The sequence below is a fragment of the Dama dama genome, chromosome 15 (genome assembly GCF_033118175.1).
Source record: "Dama dama isolate Ldn47 chromosome 15, ASM3311817v1, whole genome shotgun sequence".
NCBI classification, from domain to species: Eukaryota; Metazoa; Chordata; class Mammalia; order Artiodactyla; family Cervidae; genus Dama; species Dama dama.
In genome coordinates this window covers 15,243,736-15,259,050 of record NC_083695.1, presented here as the reverse complement: position 1 = coordinate 15,259,050, position 15,315 = coordinate 15,243,736, and the positions used below count along the sequence as shown (strand labels likewise).

The 15,315-nt window shown below is 44.1% G+C and overlaps 1 long non-coding RNA gene across 2 annotated transcripts; it reads right to left on the bottom strand.

Annotated features, from left to right (window-relative positions):
* Positions 1–6,065: 6,065 nt before the first annotated feature.
* On the bottom strand, positions 6,066–8,464 carry LOC133070603 (uncharacterized). 2 transcript variants are annotated; one of them, XR_009696183.1, is made up of 3 exons: positions 8,352–8,464; positions 6,974–7,181; positions 6,066–6,260 (listed from the first exon to the last, which is right to left on the bottom strand). It is a non-coding gene; the product is annotated as an uncharacterized LOC133070603 (long non-coding RNA). The 2 variants fall into 2 exon arrangements; XR_009696182.1 differs by lacking the exon at positions 8,352–8,464 and adding an exon at positions 8,000–8,086.
* Positions 8,465–15,315: the final 6,851 nt, after the last annotated feature.

The window sequence follows — 15,315 nt, the reverse complement described above, 5'->3', positions numbered from 1 at the left end:
ATCACCCTTGGCTCCCCCGGCTGTGTTGATGGCTGCCAGGGATAATTAGCACCCATGGGGCAACCAGCACCCCAGCACCCCCAATAGCAGGGTGCTCTGAACCATGAGGCAGCTCAGATCAATGATGGAGAAAGGCAAGGAAGCAGCATCAGCAGAGGTTGCATGAGCCCAGAGGGTTGAGTCTGGAGCCAGGTGAGAAAATGCAGACACAAAACCAAACCTCACACAAAGCTAGGGGCAGGAGCCACTTGGGACCTCATGTTACCTCACTAACAGTTGTCAAGGGCTGGAGACAATTCTCCTCCCTGGGAGGGGTAATAAAGGGTCCCTAAGTGGCATCCCCACAGCGGCCAGAGGTATTAGCTCCAGAGGTGTTAGAGCTGCTCTGGGAGCCCCCCAGGGGAAGGGGAGGGTGGAAGGTGGGGGCCCAGAAATTGGGTCCAGAGGAATAATGAGAATGAGGATTCCGTGTCGGCTGCCCCGGGCTCTACTTTGGGGGCTTATCTCTAAAGAGCTAGTGCGTTCTCTGGGGGCATAAATGCAGGTCAATAAAGAGTAGACTGTATACATATTTGTCTAACTGAAGCACTGCCCGGCACACCTGAAACTAACACAACATTGTAAATCAATTCTACTCCAATAAAATTCAAAAAGGAGAGTGGCCTGGATGGGATCAAAAGCCCCAGGGGCCTGTCTGGGGGCAAGGAGGCACTTGGGGTCATGCCCCAGGATGTTTAGAGAAAAGCAGGGTTGGAATGAGGCCTCCGGGTGGGCAGAGATGGGGGGAAGTGGGGGTAGAGGGGTTTCTAACTGGGAGTGAAGGGCCCCAGGGAGGTCGTCCAGGGAGCACACATCCCAGGGATGAAGCACTCGGGTTGTGTGTCCCTGAGCACTCGGGTCACAGGCCAAGGGGGTGGAGACCCACCACCACCTAAAGAGTAAATCTCTCCTTTGCATGTTTCCTCTGCTATTGTCTCAGTGTCACTAACAGTGTTTTCTGGTGTTTATTTGTAAAATCAATCCTGTTACATCCATAATTAGCAGAAAGTGAGCATTTTAAACTTGTCACACTATAGTTTCAGAAGGAATTTGCCATATTCCAATTATAGTTACCATTCACTGAGTATTTGGAATGTACCAGATACTATTCCATTTAATATTTAAAATAACCCTGCATGGTTATTATCACTCAAAAAGTTATTGAGGCTTCCAGGGGCCCTGACTAGGCTGGGGATAGACATTGGGGAAGAGGCAGGGCCAGGTGGGAACACCATCTGCCTGAATTCACAGCCTGCTGTCCAAGACACCATGCCCCTATTCTCTCAATAAGACCTGGTCTGAAAACTGCCACAAGAGCATGGCGTAATGGGTAAGACCGTAAATAAGATCATCTGGAGAGCTCAGGGTGAGGCAGAAGGGAATCCAGGCCATCCCTCCCCTGCTTGGGTCAGAAGTTTAGCGATTCTCTGACTCACAGTATTTGTGAAATGAGGTAACAGCCCAGACCCAGTGAGTAGATCCCCAGGGCTTAACATCACAAAAAAGGGCTCAATTCAAGTTGCCCATCCATGTGGACTTCCTTCAGGAAGCCGACAGCTGACTTCCACCCACTGGCTGAATTGTCTTCCCTCAGAGCTAGAAGGGAGTGAAGACAGACTGGGGGGTGGATGGCAGAGGGGCCCCCTAATGCTTCTTCAGTGATGCCCCACATAGCCTCCTGGTCTGGCAGAGGGCTCCTGGACCAGCCTGAAACAACAGAGGGATTTTTTCTCCAATTAAACTGAAATTAAATTAACAGACAGAACATTCCTTATTTTCGCATTTCTTCCAAAGGTTTCTTAAAGCCGTAACATCTCCTGCCACTGGTCTGCTAAGAGGTCACAGAGAGCAAAACCAGCTGAACCAGGAGTATATTAATTCAGGGACCAGATCATAACCAGCTCATGGTGCTGACTTTAACAGTTTATTTTTTACATGCACATCTGCTCATGATTTTGAAACAGACACTTTGAATGCAGAAATGGTCTCTGCTAGTACTTATATTCCTGCTACATATGCTGAAAGTGAAATTATCAGAATCGTGGGGTTGGTGGGGGCAGCATATTTGTAGAATGGGATTTGATGGGGCTTACCTTGCCAGGTTGTGGAGGTTCAAGATGATCAAGAAGGGTGCCAGAGCAAGAGCAGGGGCTGGAGGGAGCTGGCATCATTCCTGTCTCATAGTCATTCTGCAAGTTTAAGTTGCTCACTGCCTGAAGAATTTTGACAGACTGCCTTCGATACTGTTACCATATTTATTCAGGGGCAACCCTCAGGAGCACAGTCTTGTCCTCTGGCCTACAGGAGAAGGGGCCTGAGGGCCGTGATGGGAAGCGAGGTTGTGTCTTCTTTTACTTTCTTCAGCAGCAGCAGCAACCCCAGCATGAGCATCCCAGTTCCATCATCTCAGTCAGGAGGTGAAACCACGTGCAGTTACAGACAAGGGTAAGTGCTCAGCAGCTTAGGAGGTGGAAAGCCTATTTTTCACTCTTTCAATAGACCAAGGTGGGTTGGCAGGACTTCTGCTTTGCAGGAACTGAGAAAGAGGCAATCTGTGCATTGGCTTTTAAATTTTCTCCCTTGAAGAGGTACACATTTCTTCTACCATGTTTCACAGGCCAAACCAGTAACACAGCCTCGCTTCATCTGAGAAAGCCTGAGTAGCACAACCCTGGGACTGGGGGCCAGACCAGCAGGAGCCACACGTGTGATGCACAGTCCCCATCACCTGAAAATATCTCCCTGGCCAGGCTTTGAGCCACAAAAGGATTGGAAGGCTGCCTTCTAGAGGGTCATCCAGCTGGCCGGGAGAAGTCTCAGAAGTTCCAGATGATGTGAGAAGTCAACAAATGACACAAAGCCACTCTCTGGCCATTGAAAGGCAGTCAGAAGGCCTCTGACACCCTCTTGAGGGGCCACGCCTAGGGTGTGGGAGCCAAGACAACCGCATGGGTCCAGGGCAACGACTTGGATCAGTCCAGAAGAGGAGCAGCAGGATGAAGGCAACCTGAGGTGGAGGCGGAGGGTTCTAGGCAGGAGAGGAAGAGGGGCAAGTTCTCTACAGGTTCTGGGGACCGTGATTCAGCCCAGGACAGGATGGAGGGTGGCTCTACGGAGGGTAGCTGGTGAAGGCAGGAAGCAGCAGCACAGGGTGGAGGGGAGCCATCTCTTTGAAGGCCTCAGAAGTCACTCAGGCTCTTGTTTAGGAGGGTGCCATGTGCAAGGCCATGCTTTACAGAGATCACCATGTCAGCACAGCAAGGGATGAACAGAGAAGTGCAGCCCAGCAGCCAGGCATGGCTGTTCTTGGTGTGAGGGGCTGAGGCTGGGTGGGAGAAGGGTCTGGGAGTCAAAGGAAAGGGGAGCCATGGCTCACCACTACTTGGACCACTTTTTCTACTGCAGAGAATTAGATGCACTGGACAAACTAGATAAAGATAAAAAATGTGTTTGCAGGCGGAGGATAATGTGAGAAGGCAGCGAGAATGGGCCAGGCCACCAAGAGACAGCCAGAGAGAGGTGACCCCAGCACTGGGGCTGTAGCTGCTACATGGCCACAGCCAGTCCCAGAGCAAAACAGAGGCTGCTCAGCTGAGCAACCAGAACTGTGGGTGCTCCCATGAGAGAGAGACAAAATGAATGCAGAAGATGCCAAGGAGTGCTCATCAAGAACTTGCCATTTCAGATGGGGCCCAAGTCCCAGCAAGGGAGTCAAACAGGGCTGGATGGACAGCGAATCCCCGAGTCAGCACCATGGCTGGCTTTTCACCAACTCTGTCCCCACTGCATCTGAGTGCTCTTCGCCATTCTAACTACAGGTCACTCTCTCTCACAAAGACTAAAAAACTCCAACACAAAACTCTAGCAAACTGAGCCCAGCAAAATATATATAAAAGATAGGGTATCGAGATCAAGTTTCAAGGTTAGCTTTTTAGTTTACATTTGAAACTCAATCAAGATAATTTATTACATTAACAGCTAATGAAGAAAAAAACGTATTATTGGCTCAATAGTATAAGAAAAAGCATTTTATAAAATTCAATCTTTATTCATGATTTTTAAAAGCAAACTCAACAAACTTGCAATGGAACATAACTTCTTTATCTGATTAAAAATACAGTAAGCATTATACAAAATGATAAAGTTAAGTTTTCCACTCTGAGGTTGAGAATGAGATGTCTGCTCACCATCTAAATTTCTATTAAACATGATCCTGGAGATCTCAGTCAGTGAAATAAAGCATATAGAAAATATAGGGAAATAAAATATATACAGATTAGGGTGGAATAAAGCTATTATTCCCAAATTACATGATATTTATTATATGTAGAAAATCCAAAAGGATCTATACATAAACTAGTAGCATCAATTAGTAAATTCACCAAAGTCTCTGGGTACAAGGTTAATATATAAAAATCAATGATATTTCTACATAATATCATCAAACAATTATTAAATGAAGTAAAAAGTAGTTCAAATAGCTACAAATAAATCTAACAAAGGACAGAAAACTTCTACATGTAAAACCGTAAAACATCCCAAGAGAAACTGAAAAATTAAACAAATATTTGATATTCGTACTCTGCATATACATTAAAAAAGCTATATAGTGTATGTTGGCTGTATATTGTCACCCTGCTTATTTAAATTATATGCAGAGTACATCATGAGAAATGTTGGGCTGGATGAAGCACAAGCTGGAATCAAGATGGCCAGAAGAAATATCAATAACCTCAGATATGCAGATGACATCACCCTTATAGTAGAAAGTGAAGAACTAAAGAGCTTCTTAATGAAAGTGAAAGAGGAGAGTGAAAAGGTTGGCTTAAAGCTCAACATTGAGAAAACTAAGATCATGGCATCTTGTCCCATCACTTCATGGCAAATAGATGGGGAAACAATGGAAACAGTGAGAGATTTTATTTTGGGGGGCTCCAAAATCACTGCAGATGGTGACTGCAGCCATGAAATGAAAAGACACTTGCTCTTTGGAAGAAAAGCTGTGACCAACCTAGACAACATATTAAAAAGCAGAGACATTACTTTGTGAACAAAGGTCCATCTAGTCAAAACTATGGTTTTTCCAGTAGTCACGTATGGGTGTGAGAGCTGGACTATAAAGAAAGTTGAGAGCCGAAGAATTGATGCTTTTGAACTGTGGTGTTGGAGAAGACTCTTGAGAGTCCCTTGGACTGCAAGGAGATCCAACCAGTCCATCCTAAAGGAGATCAGTCCTGGGTGTTCATTGGAGGGACTGATGCTGAAGCTGAAACTCCAATACTTTGGCCACCTGATTCGAAGAACTGACTAATTGGAAAAGACCCGGATGCTGGGAAAGATTGACGGCTGGAGGAGAAGGGGACAAAAGAAGATGAGATGGTTGGATGGCATCACCGACGCAATGGACATGAGTTTGAGTAGGCTCCAGGAGCTGGTGATGGAGGGAGGCCTGGCGTGCTGCAGTCCATGGGGTTGCAAAGAGTGGGACATGACTGAGCAACTGAAGTGAACTAAACTGAACTGATGATATTCGTGGATTGAAGGCTAGATAGAATTTTTAATTCTTTCTGAAAAAAGTTTGTATAGAATTAATAAAATTGTAATCAGTGTCCCAGCAGCATTTGTTGTAAAAACAGACAGACCAATATTATATTATTTTATAGTGAAATGCTAAGGGTTCATGCATCCTCAGTCACTCAATCATGTCCAACTCTTGTGACACCATGGACTATAGCCCACCAGGCTCCTCCATCCTGTCCAGGCAAGAATACTGGAGTGAGTTGTCATTTCCTCCTCCAGAGGATCTTCCCAACTTGGGGACTGAACCCAGGCCTCCTGCTTCTCCTGCACTGGCAGGCAGATTCTTTACCACTGAGCCACCTGGGAAGAATGTTAAGGGCTAGAGATTGCTAAAGCAAACTGGAAAAAGTTGAAGAGCAAACACAACCGATATCAAGACTCATTGTTACTGATCCAATTTCCTACAAACTGACGGGCCAATAAATCAAGAGAGGAGTGTTGGGGCAAGTATAGCAACTTTATTCAGAAAGTCAGCAGGCTGAGAAGATGATGGACTTGTGTCCCAAATAACCATCTTCCCCAAGTTAGAGTTCAGGCTTCTTTTATACTAAAAGGGAGGGAGGAAGTCTTGGTTATGACCAGAATGTGTTAATTTCTTCTTTCCTGCAGCCATTCACTGGTTGGCCTGGTCAGAATGTTTCCTGTGAGATAAACAAATGTTATGTTAGTTTAACGCTCATTACCTGGGAGGCAGGGTTCACAGAGATGGGCTGTTACGTATAATTCAAGCTTATAGGCAACATCTTCTTAGTGATGAATCTGTAACAGAATACAAAGTTTCTTTCCTATTATATTATCATAAGGTGACAGTAGACAGTGCAGTACTGTAGCCAGAACATGTGGTTTGACCAGTGAAACAGAGCAGAATCCAGTCCCACACTGCAAGGACATGTGCAAATGACAGACGTGGCACATAAAACAAGGGGAAAAGATTTTTTTTGTTTAATTAAGTAATGCTGGGTCAGTGGGATATCCATTTGAATATCAAAAAATAATAACCTGCTTTCATAGAAAGCAGGTGGACTAAAGATCAAAATGTGAAAGATAAAATAATAAGGTGTGTAGAATATAACATTGGAGAAAGTCTACAGGACTCTGTGGTGAAGAATCACAAAGGAAAAGATTAATAAATTGGACTATATTAGCATTCATGACTTCTGTTCATCAGAACACACTATTAAAAGATGTCTGCAACATGTAAAAAGAAAGCTCATATCAAGACTATATAGAGAACTCCTGTGGATGAGTGTAAAAAGGACACTCACCAGTAGAAAAATTGGCAAAAGATCTGAGTAAGTGCTTCACAAATGAGATCATGCAAATATGGTAATAAACATATGAAAGGGTACTAAACCTTATTAACCAGCGGGGACATTCAAATGGAAGCCATAATGAAATCCCACCGCACAAACACAGGAAGAGTCCACACTGGAAGATTGACAGTATCCCAAATTCAGGAAGGTGTGACGCCGCAGGATCAGCCATCTGGGCAGCTGTTTGTCAGACCCAACCATGTTACCCCACGAGCCAGCAACCCTACTCCTAGATTTTTCTGCCTGTCCCTGAAACACATAAACCAAAAGTATATCTTCTTAGCATAATTTATAAAAATTAAAACCAGAAACAACCGAAACTCTTCTCAGTAGAACTGACAAATTGTAGTATATTCATACAATAGAGTCCTCCACAATGATGAAAATATGTTATGTGCAATTACATATATGAATCATAACCATAATGTTGAACAAATAAAGTTAGAAACAGAGGGACACATATTGTTTAATTTTTTACATAAAGGTTAAAAACAGACCAAAGTAATTCAAGTTATTAGAAGTGAGGGAGTGGTGACTTTTGGAAAGAAGGGGCTGCATGCAGACTGGGGTCCCAGTCATGGTATTCTGCCTTCATCTCGGTGGAATGACAAGGGTGGGCTCCACTTGTGCAGATGTGCTGACTGGGCTGTACACACGTGACTGGCGCATTTTTTGGTGTGTTTGTTCTGTGTTGACAAAAGTTTACTTTTAAAAAGGAAGAGGTGACGTTTGAGGTCTCTGTGAAAAAGTGAAAGTGTTAGTCACTCAGTCCTGTCTGACTCTTTTCCACCCCATTGACTATAGCTTACCAGGCTCCTCTGTCCATGGAATTCTCCAGGCAAGAATGCTGGAGTGGGTAACCATTTCCTTCTCCAGGGGATGTTCTCAACCCCGGGATCAAACCCAGGTCTCATACATTGCAGGCAGTTACCATCTGAGTCACCAGGGAAGCCCCTTGGGGTCTCTATATCACCCCAAATAAAATCTGTAGTGCATGAAATGCTTACATTTAAGAAATTCGTGTTTTAATATACTCCCCTCCCGACCACACATACACACATACTCACATTTGTGGATGAACTCATTAAAAATACAAGTATATGCCTGGAAGTGACACCGTCTGTGAAGGTAACACCAAGGCCAACAGTGCTCCTCCCACCACTCAGAACTGCCAGGTCGCCAGCAACAGACCTGCAGAAACTGCCTAACTTCCTGCTCACAGCACTAGCAGGCCACCAGAGTTGTTCTGTTTCAATGCTGAGGAAGCAGGAGGTTTGCTGATCCCTCCCAGTTCTGGCACAGACCCAGGCCTGGCGGTTGAACCCCTCCTCTGCGCTTTTTCTTAGAGGCCCATGGCCTTTCCTCGGGGATCAAGAGGCTCATCCTGGCCCGCCCTTCCCGGGAATGATATTTACTTACACAGCAGATAACTGGAGGCGTCTTTCTGGCCGTCATTCAATGTACAAAACAGCAGAGGGGACACAGGCCACTTTGAACTAGGGACTCAGCCTCTCCTCTTTCTCCAGCCCCTCCACCATACCCAGTCAGACTGACCCTTCAGAAAGGCAGTTTTGGGGTTTCCATGTCATTTTTCTTTTGCACAACATGTCAGACTCTGAAAAGTCCCACTCAGGAAGTTCGTTGAGCGGCCCCTGGGCAGATGTTTTTTCGTCTCTCAGAGTTCAGCTCACACCTCCTCCTATCACATTTGAAACCTCTGAACGGAATAAAGCCACATTCTTTTTAGGTGAGATAGCAAGTTCCAAATGATGAAAACAGCTTGCAAAAAATGTGCTAGAATAGTTTGAAAATGGTTTGTACTTCAAGGAATGTGGGGAGGGTGAGGTTTTGAAAACTGATTTTTGCTTTGAGAGAAGAATTGCTTTCAGTTGCTGTCAGAAATTGCTCGGCTCTGATCTTGACAAATGTGCATTATTTCTTCTTGTGGGAGAAGAAGTCACTAAAAGGAGGAGGGAGAAAGCCCTCCTTTCCCTTCCTCTGACCCCCATCCTATGTGCCCTCAGGGTCTAGCCCATCAGTGGCCTCCACCTCTACCTGGATCCCTGCTCCAGTCCCTAATCTCATTCCTCTCTCAGAACCCCTTACTGTGTGTGTATTTCCTTTGAAACAAGGTTTTATATCACTTCTGCTTATCTTCCGAAGAAGATTGTGAGCTATGAGAGTATTTAACAAAGATGAAATGGACACTTACCACCAGAAGTATTAGGTGACTTAAGTAATATTTATATGTATAACTGCATGCATTTCAGAGCAGAAGTGTTTAAAATTCTAATTAGAATGGCTTTGGTTGCAAGAAATAGAAAAATCTGATTCCAATGTCCTCCTCAGTTAGGGATGTATGATGTCTTATGACAAGATGACCCAAGGTGTGGCAGGTCTGAGTTTGGCTAATCTGGCAACTTGACAACAGCTTTGAGGATCAGAGACCTTCTTCTTTCTGCTCTGCCACCTTCTATAGGTTGGCTTTGTCCCCATGGACAACTGCCCCAACGTGCAAAAGGGCTACATAGATCCAGGCACTGCACCCAAACAGAAAGTAAAGGGCTGTCTTCTCCTTGTGCACTTCTTTTTTTTTTTTTTTTTTTTATTTTATTTTTTTTTTTTATTATTTTTTTTTTTCCCAGTGGGTTTTGTCATACATTGATATGAATCAGCCATGGATTTACATGTATCCTTGTGCACTTCTTAAGTGTGAAAAATCTTTCTCAGAGCAACTCCTCCCATCCCCCCAGCAAACCTCTTCTCGCATCAGCTTTGCCCATGCTGAAACAATCAGCAAGGGGAATGGATTGCTGCAGCATTTAGGGCTTGCCCTGAGCTGAGGACAGGATCTTGTCTGTAGAGGGACACCTAAACAGAATTGAGGTTCTGTCACCAAAGAACACAAGGAAACCTTCAGGATAAGGCAAAACTGTGTCTACCACGCAAAGGACTAGGATAGAGGTTTCCCTAAAGAAGAAAAGCAAATGGGCAACAAGAACAGAAAAATGCTTCTCGTCATTAGTCATCATGGAAATACAAGTCAAACCACAGTGAGATACTACTTCACATCCGTTAGAGTCGTTATGATAAAATAAAAAATAAAAAGAAGATAGCAATAGTTGATGAGGAGGTGGACAAATTGGAACATTTGTTTACTGCTGATGGGAATGTAAAATGGCCCCAACGATGTGGAAAACAGCTTTTTAGTGGTTTCTCAAAAGCTTTAGCATAGAATTATCCTAAGACCCAGCAATTTCATTCCCAAATATATATATTATATACATATATATATGCAAAAGAATGGAAATCAGGGGCTCAAATAGATACTTACACATGAGTATTCATAGCAGCATCATTCTCATGAATCAAAAGGTGGAAATGACCCACGTGCTCATTGCCAGCTGAGCAGATAAACAAAATGCACTACCTGTGAGATAATAGAAAATATATATATATATTAATATATATATTGGTCTCTGCCCCCCCTAGTTCCTGGCCACAAGCTTCTAAAATTCTTATAATTTTCTAAGTGATAAAGCACTATAAGCATCTTTAATTCTGATGTGGTGACTCTAGGTGGGCATCTGGCTGGCTCCTGGATGGTCACCAGAAACATGAAGCCATGATTAGAAGCTTGGATTTTTCAGCCAGTGCATCCCCACTCTCCATCCCCCAGAGAGAGGGCTGTTCATTGTTCGGTTGCTCAGTCATGTCTGACTCTGCGACCCCATGCACTGCAGCACACCAGGATTCCCTATCCTTCACCATCTCTCAAGAGTTTGCTCAATCTCATGTCCATTGAGTCAGTGATGCCAGCCAATCATCTCATCCTCTGTCATCTCCTTCACCTCCAGCCTTCTATCTTTTCCAGCATCAGGGTCTTTTCAAATGAGTCAGTTCTTCCAATCAGGTGGCCAAAGTATTGGAGCTTCAGCTTCAGCATCAGTCCTTCCATGAATATTCAGGGTTAATTTCCTTTCGGATGGACTGGTTTGATCTCCTTTCAGTTCAAGGGACTCTCAAGAGTATTATCCAGCACGACAGTTCAAAAGCATCAATTCTTGGCACTCAGCCTTCTTTATGGTCTGATTTTCACATCCATAAACAACTACTGGAGAGACCATAGCTTTGACTAGATGGACATTTATTGGCAAAGTGATGTCTCTGCTTTTTAATACACTGTCCAGGTTTGTCATACCTTTTCTTCCAAAGAGAAGCATCTTTTAATTTTGTGGCTACAGTCACCATATGCAGTGATTTTGGATCTCAAAAAATAAAGTCTCTCACTGTTTGCATTGTTTCCTCATCTATTTGCCATGAAGTGTTGGGACCAGATGGCATGATCTTTGTTTTTTGAATGTGGAATTTTAAGCCAGCTTTTTCACCCTTCTCTTTCACTTTCATCAAGAGGCTCTTTAGTTCCTCTTTGCTATCTGCCATAAGAGGTCATCTGCATATCTGAGGTTATTGACATTTCTCTCGGCAATCTTGATTGCTTTGTCCAGCCCAGCATTCCACATGACGTACTCTGCATATAAGTTAAACAAGCAGGATGACAATATACAGCTTTGAAAGTACTCCTTTCCCAGTTTGGAACCAGTCTGTTTTTCCATGTCCAGTTCTAACTGCTGCTTCTTTATGTGCATACAGATTTCTCAGGAGGCAGGTAGGGTAGTCTGGTATTCCCACCTCTTTAAGAATTTCCCACAGTTTGTTGTGATCCACACAGTCAAAGGCTTTGGGACCGAAGCTCCTGCACTTAGGACCAGACCTCACTCTATCCATCACTTCATCTGGTTATTCATCTGTATCCTTCGTCATGTCTCTTAATAAACTGGCAGAAGTAAGTTAATGTTCCCTTGATTTCTTTGAGACTGTCCAGCAAATTAATTGGGCTTCCCTGGTTACTCAGCAGTAAAGATTCTACCTGCAATGCAGGAGACCCAGGTTCGATCCCTGGTTCGGGGAGATCCTGTGGAGAAAGGCATGACAACCCACTCTAGTACTCTTGCCTAGAGAATCCCACGGACAGAGGAACCTGGGAGACTGCAGTCCATAGGGTTGCACAAAGTTGGACATGACTAAAGTGACTAAGCAGCAGCAGTAGCAGCAGCAAATTAATCAAGCCAGAGGAGGAGCTCAATTCAGTTCAGTTCAGTTCCTCAGTCGTGTCCGACTCTTTGCGACCCCATGGACTGCAGCATGCCAGGCTTCCCTGTCCATTACCAACTCCCGGAGCCTGTCTGTTTCTACAACAAATGCTGCTGGGACACTGATTACAATTTTATTAATTCTATACAAACATTTTCAGAAAGAATCAACAATTCTGTCTAGCCTTTCAATCCACAAATATCATCAGTTCAGTTCAGTTTAGTTCAGTTACTCAGTCGTGTCCTACTCTTTGCAATCCCATGGACTGCAGCATGCCAGGCTTCCCTGTTCATCACCAACTCCTGGAGCCTACTCAAACTCATGTCCATTGCATCGGTGATGCCATCCAACAATTTCATCTTCTGTAGTCCCCTTCTCCTCCCACCTCCAATCTTTCCCAGCATCAGGGTCTTTTCCAATGAGTCAGCTCTTCACATCAGGTGGCCAAAGTATTGGCATTTCAACTTCAGCATCAGTCCTTCCAATGAATATTCAGGACTGATTTTCTTTAGGATGGACTAGTTGGTTATAGTATACTATACTCAGTGTCAAAATATTTCAATATATCACATAAAAATAGAACATTAAAAATCTCAAAGCACTTGTTACCAAGAGAAAAAAAAAAAAAAAGGATGGACTAGTTGGATCTCCTTGCAGTCCAAGAGACTCTCAAGAGTCTTCTCCAACACTATAGTTCAAAAGTATCAATTCTTCGGTGCTCAGCATTCTTTATAGTCCAGCTCTCACATCCATACATGACTACTGGAAAAACCGTAGCCTTGATTAGATGGACCTTTGTTGGCAAAGTAATGTCTCTGCTTTTTAATATGCTGTCTAGGTTGGGCATAGCTTTTCTTCCAAGGAGAAAGCGTCTTTTCATTTCATGGCTGCAGTCACCATCTGCAGTGATTTTGGAGCCCCCAAAAATAAAGTCTCTCACTGTTTCCATTGTTTCCCCATCTATTTGCCATGAAGTGATGGGACCAGATGCCATGATCTTCATTTTCTGAATGTGGAGTTTTAAGCCAGCTTTTACACTCTCCTCTTTCACTTTCATCAAGAAGCTCTTTGGTTCTTCGATTTCTGCCATAAGGGTGATGTCATCTGCGTATCTGAGGTTATTGATATTTCTTCTGGCAATCTTGATTGCAGCTTGTGCTTCATGCAGCCTGGCATTTCTCATGATATACTTTACATATAAATTAAGCAGGGTGACAATATACAGCCTTGATGTACTCCTTCCCCAATTTGTAACCAGTCTATTGTTCCATGTCCAGTTCTAACTGTTGCTTCTTGACCTGCATACAGATTTCTTAGGAGACAGGACAGGTGGTCTGGTATTCCCATCTCTTTAAGAATTTTCCACAGCTTGTTGTGATTCACATAGTCAGACGTTTTGGTGTAGTCAACAAAGCAGAAGTACATGATTTTCCAGAACTCTCTTGCTTTTTCGCTGATCCAGTGGATGATGGCAATTTGATCTCTGGCTCCTATGCCTTTTCTAAATCCAGCTTGAACATCTGGAAGTTCACAGTTCATGTACTGTTGAAGCCTGGCTTGGAGAATTTTGAGGATTACTTTGCTAGCATATGAGATGAGTGCAATTGTGTGATAGTTTGAACATTCTTTGGCATTGCCTTTCTTTGGGATTAGATGGAAAACTGACCTTTTTCAGTCCTGTGGCCACTGCTGGGTTTTCCAAATTTGCTGGCATATTCAGAGCAGCACTTTCATATCATCATCTTTTAAGATTTGAAATAACTCCACTGGAATTCCATCACCTCCACAAGCTTTGTTCATAGTGATGCGTGAGGGTCTAAGGGAAACTTCTAATTTGTAGGTAGGTTGGACAGAAGTTGTGCATAGCCTGGGAATCTCGTACTCACAATAGACATCTGAAATAGGGGCAGTCTTACGGGACTGATCTCTGAACTTGTGGGATCCAAGAGTATACCCAGGTTGATGATATAAGAATTGAGTTAAATTTTAGGACATCCAGCTGCTGTCACAGAGAATTGCTTGGTGTGGGGGAAAACGCTACACATTTGGTGACCAAAAGGGTCATAAGTGGAGTTTTCTGTGTGAAAGTAGAGAAACACACAGGAAGAGAAAGGCTGTATATAGGTTTTCCATATACATTTATTACAGATGTCCATCTAGTGGGAGGGCTCAACATCTGCTGAAATGAGGGCTCCTCATTCTTGAAGTGCTATGCCCCACCATCCACACAAAGCAGGTCACCTGGTCTGCTCAGCTCTGTGATTGGAGCTCCAGTTGTCTTCCCTGATGAGATATCCCCTCAACCCTGGATGCCCTGAGGAGAAGAGCACCTCCCACAATTAGACGGCAGAAAACTGCTTGAAAACACAGCAACAGCTTCAGAGAAAGGCCTCCTGAGTCTCTATAAGCCGGGAATGGAGCCTCTAGTTCTTGGTCCACACCCGCCCCTGTCTCCTCACTGGCATGCAGCTCTGTCCAGTCAGGAACCAGGTCTCTGAAGGGCTTCCAGCTTCAGGGCCAGGGCAGTGGGAGCTCCAGGCACAGAAGGAATGTGATTCTTTTTAACCTTCATTCAAATTAAGACACACACACACACATCAGGAAATAAAAAGCTACCGATGTTCTATATTCTTTAAATTATTTCAAGAAATAGTTATTTTATAGTCCATTTATCTCTTTTCCATTTATTGTGCTTTATTTACTAAAATTTTCCCATTTCTTCTGTTCCCTTAGTTCCAGCATGTTTATGTTTTGATTTTGCCTTGCTCTAGATAATGGCATCATAGACAGCTCCCCACTCCCCTCTTCTCCCTCCCACCATTGCCTCTCCTTCCTTCATTTCTTTCACCTGTGTGTCCCCTACCCCAGTACTCTGACCTTTGGACTAGACTCATTTGGACCCCATGGTCCTAGAGTTTGGTTAGCTTGGCCTGACCCTAAACCAGGTTGATGAGCAGAGAGGAGGGTACATCTCAGCCCCTCCTCTAGCCCCCTTCAGCCAGTGCATGGAGGGGAAGTTGAAGGAGGGAGTGGGAAGGGTGATGGGGTTGGGGGGGAGGGTTAGCTGTCCCGCTCAAGCTTTCCCTGTGATCTCTTCACCCCAAAGCCACACTGGTTCTGCTTCCTCCCGTCAGAAGCTAAGGGGCAGCTCAGAGGTGGACCCTTCTGTGCTCAGTTTCCTGTCCTGGTCCCTAAACCTCAGGACAGAAATCCTCTTCCCGCCCCTAAT